This window comes from Mauremys reevesii, unplaced genomic scaffold, assembly GCF_016161935.1.
Source record: "Mauremys reevesii isolate NIE-2019 unplaced genomic scaffold, ASM1616193v1 Contig70, whole genome shotgun sequence".
Lineage (NCBI taxonomy): Eukaryota > Metazoa > Chordata > Testudines > Geoemydidae > Mauremys > Mauremys reevesii.
In genome coordinates, this window is record NW_024100885.1 from 280,629 (window position 1) to 286,628 (window position 6,000).

Genomic DNA, 6,000 nt, shown 5'->3' on the forward strand with positions numbered 1-6,000 from the left:
GCCCAGGGGTGAAGGGCTCCCAGACGGCGGCAAAGGGAAAACGCCTGGCACAGGGGAGTGCAGAGGGGAACAGTTACCCCGATGGGCTGAAACACCTGCCATGGTTGCAAACAAAGGGGGTGGGGCAGAGGAGATTTTTTTATTTCCCCTCTCAAAGGACAATGTGTCTCAGGACCCACTTCCCAGGGCCGTGTCCTGAAGGGCACAGGGCGTCCCAGTGCCTAGACACGGCAGTTCCTCCTGATCCTATATAACGTCCTGAGGCGCTACCAGAGAAGTCAGAAATACTTTCTACCCCAACCCCCGCAAAAACCCTTGTGTCGCACAGTACAAGTAGTTAAAAGAATCCCTGACCGTATATACGTCTGCGCACAGTCTCGTAACGGTTCACGGGTTTGTCTTATCTGCTGCTTCTAATTGTTCACTTTTTAAAACGTTATTTTTATTACTCTGAGCACTTCACCATAGACCTTTGTCAGCACTGTGCCCATGAGGGACCCTTAGCATCACTCCTATATTTCATATCAGCCCATCATTCCTCCGCTTGTTACGCCTTTACATCTTACAGTGGGCAGCAGACAAGGAAAGAACTGAACGGGCTTTCAGGTCTCTGTTCATTTCATATAAACCTGCCCCTGGATATTTCCACTGCATGCAGCCGACGAAGTGGGTATTCACCCATGAAAGCTCATGCTCCAATATGTCTGTTAGTCTGTAAGGTGCCACAGGACTCTCTGCTGCTTTTACAGCGGTTACTAAGGTTCTGGGGTTTTCACTCGGGGGTGTTTCTCCAGGCTCTTTTTTTTTTTTTTTAATTGAAACACACATGTAAAAATGTTAAATAAAGGGCTCTGTCTTCAGATAGGCTTGTTTGTCCAAGCGTTTGTTCCTTTACAAAAAACTTTCACTTGTAGGTGTTAAAAAGTCAGGGAAGAAGCAGCCTTCTTCTCTCTGATCCATGAGTCCCAGACGCTGGTTTTGCTAACAGGGGCTTTGCTGAAAAAGCAAATTGCTTCAAATTGTCCTTACTGAAAAATGACCAAGGTTAGTGTGACAAAGTTCCTCCTCTACCGTGGTGGGTCCTGCGCTTAGTGGCGGATTTGCTCACCTCAGTGATCTTCCCCCCAGTCTGGGTCAACCCCTCCTGTGTCTGATCAGGAGTTGGGAGGTTTGGGGGGAACCCGGGCGCGGCCTCTACTCCGGGTTCCAGCCCAGGGCCCTGTGGATTGCAGCTGTCTGTAGTGCCTCCTGTAACAGCTGAATGACAGCTACAACTCCCTGGGCTGCTTCCCCATGGCCTCCTCCCAACACCTTCTGTATCCTCACCACAGGACCTTCCTCCTGGTGTCTGATAACGCTTGTACTCCTCAGTCCTCCAGCAGCACAGCCTCACTCTCAGCTCCTGGTGCCTCTTGCTCCCAGCTCCTCACACACACCCCACAAACTGGAGTGAGCTCTTTTTACACACAGGTGCCCTGATTAGCTGCCTTGATTGGCTGCAGGGGATCTAATCAGCCTGGCTGCCTGAATTGGTTCTAGCAGGTTCCTGATTACTCTAGTGCAGCCCCTGCTCTGGTCACTCAGGGAACAGAAAACTGCTCATCCAGTGACCAGTATATTCACCCTCTGCCAGACTCCTGCACCCCACTTGCCTGGGTCTGTCACATAAGTCTAAAACATAGGGGGGAACTTTTAAAAATTGTTTGTTGTTAAGGGCTTATGGTTTTAACTTTTATTAAAGCCCCTATGGGAAAGGGCTACATGGCAGGAAAGATGCTTGGGGGGGGGGTCTGTTTTTTTAGATAAGAATAAGGTAGTTAAAGGTGGAGGGGGGGTAGTGCAGGGAGGGGAGGGAGATGGCTCTTGTTTAAAAATCCTGGGACTCTGGGATCGGTTCAGGAAAATGAATTCTCTGACACTGCTGTAGAACCACATCGGATCAGGCCGATCCAAAGGCGGCGATAAGCAGCCTGAGGGGCTGTGAACTTGGAGAATCCTTTGGAGGAGTCAGATCTCTCTCTCCGACTCAGTCACATGCTGTCTATCTCTGCCCTTTGCAAAGGGGATTTCTCTTCCTTTTCCTGCCCTGTTCTCTCCTCTAACGTATGCTTAACCTGGTGTCTGATAACCAGCCTGAGGGGCTGTGAACTTGGAGAATCCCTTGGAGGGGTCAGATCTCTCTCTGACTCAGCCACATGCTGTCTATCTCTGCCCTTTTCAAAGGGGATTTCTCTTCCCTTTTACTGCCCTGTTCTCTCCTCTAACCTGTGCTTAACCCAGCTACATGTTCCTCTTCTATTGAATGGTTTGAAATGCTCTTTTCTTAACCTACCTTTATATTTAATACTTTATATGTTTCTTTTTTAACCTGCCTTCATATTTTATACCATGGACTGTGGCAAATTGCCAGCACTATTATGATGGGTCTCACACTTCCTCTTCTTTGGGGGGGGCAGTTTCAGGGCACCATTTCTTGCCCCTGCAGTGGAATATTAACTGCCCCACTAGTGCCCTAGAGGAGGGGGGTGGAGAGGGAGGGAGCACCCTCTACCAGGTCCCAGCCCAGGGGCCCTGAGGATAGTGGTGAACCACTTGAACTGATGGTTCATTCCTTCTCCTGCCCTTCAGCTTGGGGGAAGGGGGGCTTCCTGCCCTCCCTCTGCACAAGCCAGGTGCCTCTTACCTAAGGTCTGGGACTTCTTAGCTCACTGCAGTACTTCTCCAAACTGTCCTCTGCTCCAGTCCCTACACTGTCTGATTGAAGCAGGGGGGTTTTATCAGGTGACTGACTGCAGGTGCTCTAATTGGCATCAGGTGCTCTAGTTAATCTATAGCAAACTTTCTTCCCTTTACAGGGAATAAGGCTCCCTTGTAACCCTCTGGCCATGCTGTAGCACAGTACTTAATAAACAGTTTCTACTTCAGTAAATGCCCAGTTTTTTGGCCATGTGTGTTCTTTTTAAACCTATTGTTTTTAATCTATTCTTTCAAACTAACCCTTTAAAAACAAAAATCTGTATCTTTCTTTAAGTTCTCTTTCTATTCTTTAATAACATACCAAACTCGGCCTTAAAATCATCTCTCCTCACAAAAGCTAATTAAAAAAAAACCCCTAATCACTTTGTCCAGGTTCGCCAGGCTCAGCACCAAGATCCCGCTGAGCGACCTCTCTGCTGGGGAAGCCACACCCAATAGTGGGGCACCCCCTGGATGTAGGAGACCTCGATGTTGTTCTTGCCCTGGCCCGAGACAAACACCAGCTACTGCCCCTCGCAGCGGGTCACCAGCCGGGTGTTCTCCTGCAGGCAGCCAACCTCCCGGCTGAACGTCAGCAGCGCGTGGTCCAGACACTCCTCCATGGGGCGAGAAAGGCCACCCAGGGACGCCAACCGATTCCGCACCTTGGCAATGTTCTCCACGCTCAGCACCTCCGGGCGGGTGGAAATCGAGGCACAGGGATCCATTGGTCCCTCACACTGGTTCCAGGTGCTGCTGGCTGATGGGAATGGATGGAAACTTGGTAACAAACTCACAAGCTTTGAAAGTGGGAGAGGAAACAGGTCATGGGATCTGAGAGCTCCCTTTGAGGCACAGCTGAGATGAGTGTGTGGAGGACTCAGCCTCGTTGGGGGAATGGAGCTGGTGGAAAATGAAATGTTGGGTCTGATTTCACCCATAATTACACTGGAGCAATTCCACTGGCTTCTGGATTTACACCAGAGTCACTGAGATCCAAATCTGGTCCTGATCTGTATCCCTAGGATGCCTGGGTTCTCTCCCTGGATCTGGGAGGGGAGTGGGGGGCTGGTGGGTTGGAGTAGGGGGGATGGGAGCCAGGACTCCTGGGTTCTCTCCCTGGCTCTGGGAGGGGATCCGAGTGAGGTCTAGGGGGCTAGAGTGGGGGAGAGGGAGGGGGCTGGGAGCCAGGACTCCTGGGTTCTATTAGGCGTTGGCTACAGCAAAGCGTAATTTGGATTAAGGCTGGGTGTGGATGCAGCACGTAGCCACAAGCCCTTTTCTCCTCCCCTTCCCGGAAAGAGAGAGAGAAACTCGGAGGAGTCTCAATTACCCTTGACGAGGAAATCGAAAGTTAAGGGCAGCCAGGAGAGGCTTTGGGGTTCCTAGTTTAACCTTGAGGTGTACAGGCACAGCAACCTCCTGGCCAGGGACACAGGGAGGCAGGGGGCCCTCATCCATCTGCCCTGTTACACCCCCCACCCCCGGGCACTGGGGCCACAGGGAGGGCTGGGTACAGGGTTTGGTGGGGGCTGGGTTCAGGGTGCTGGGGGGGGGGTGGGCAAAGGGCGATGGGAGGAGCCATGGGGTTATGGGGAGGTGTGGGGCCCTGGGAGGGGGCTGGGTACAGGAGACAGGGTATGTGCGCCCCTGCTAGCTCAGACCTGCCCCTGCCCCAGCTCTGTGGGTGCCCCTCACTCCCGACCCCTGTACCGGGCTCTTCCTACAGGGCACTGGGTACCCTGCCCCCCTCACCCAGATCCCCCCTCAGCACTGCACCCAGACCCTGTCTCCTGTACCTGGCCCCCCGTCCCAGAGCCCCACCCCCGGCCCCCAGGACCCTCTGGCCCCTCCCATCGCCCTTTGCCCACCCCCACCCCCCATCACGGAGACTCGGTGGGACAACGCACATGACTGGGATAGTGGTATAGACGGGTACAGCTTGCTCAGGAAGGGCAGGCAGGGAAAAAGGGAGGAGGTGTTGCCTTATATATTAAAAATGTGCACACTTGGTCTGGGGTTGAGCTGGAAATAGGAGACAGACGTGTAGAAAGTCTCTGGGTAAGGATAAAAGGGATAAAAAACAAGAGTGATGTCACAGCAGAGGTCTACTACCGACCATCTAACCAGAGAGAAGAGGTGGATGAGGGTTTTTTAAACAACTAACAAAATCATCCAAAGCACAGGACGTGGTGGTGATGGGGGACTTCAACTCCCCAGACATTTGTTGGGAAAATAACACAGCCAGGCACAGATTCTCCAACAAGCTCTTGGAATGTATTGGAGACAGTTTGTTATTCCAGAAGGTGGAGACAGCTACTAGGGGAGTGGCTGTTCTAGATTTGATTTTGACAAATAGGGAGGAGCTGGTTTTGAAAGCGGAAGGCAGCTTGGGTGAAAGTGATCATGAAATGATAAGAGTTCGTGATTCTAAGGACAGGTTGGAGGGAAAAAAGCAAAATTAATACAATGGATTTCCAGAAGGCGACTTCAGCAAACTCAGGGAGTTGGTAGGTAAGATCCCAGGGGAAGCGAGTCTAAGGGGGAAAACAATTGAAAACAGTTGGCAGTTCTTCAAAGAAACAGTATTATGGGCGCAAGAGCAAACGATCCCACCGCCTAGGAAAGACAGGAAGGATGGCAAGCGACCACCCTGGCATAACCAGGAGATCTTGAATGGTCTAAAAATCAAAAAGAGTCCTACAAAAAGTGGAAACTAGGTCAGATTACAAAAGATGAAAATAAACAAATGACACACTTCTGTAGGGGTAAAATTAGAAAGGCCAAGGCGCAGAATGAGATCAAACTAGCTGGAGACATAAGGGGTAACAAGAAAACATTCTACAAATACATTAGAAGCAAGAGGAAGACCAAGGACAGGGCAGGCCTGTTACTCAATGGAGAGGGAAAAACAATAACAGAAAATGTGGAAATGGCCGAGGTGCTTAACGATTTCTTTGTTTCAGTTTTCACCAAGAAGGTTTGTGGCATTTGGACGCCTAGCGTAGGGAATGCCAGTGAAAATAGGGTAGGATCAGAAGCAAAAATAGTGAAAGATCAAGTTAAAAATTACTTAGACAAGGTAGATGTTTTCAAATCACTGGAGCCTGATGAAATGCATCCTTGAATACTCAGGGAGCTGACTGAGGAGATCTCTGAGCCATTAGTGATTATCTCAGAAAAGTCACGGAAGACAAGAGAGATTCCAGAAGACTGAAAAAGGGCACATGTAGTGCCCATCTATAAGAAGGGAAATAAGGACAA

General features: G+C 50.5%; 1 protein-coding gene across 1 annotated transcript in view; it reads right to left on the reverse strand.

Annotated features, from left to right (window-relative positions):
* LOC120394631 overlaps window positions 1-2,729 on the reverse strand; it is a 45,077-nt gene extending 42,348 nt beyond the window's left edge. Inside the window, exon 1 of the mRNA XM_039518876.1 lies at window positions 2,684-2,729. The gene's annotated coding sequence lies outside the window, so the exon portion shown is untranslated. The remainder of the gene's footprint in view (window positions 1-2,683) is intronic.
* Window positions 2,730-6,000: the final 3,271 nt, after the last annotated feature.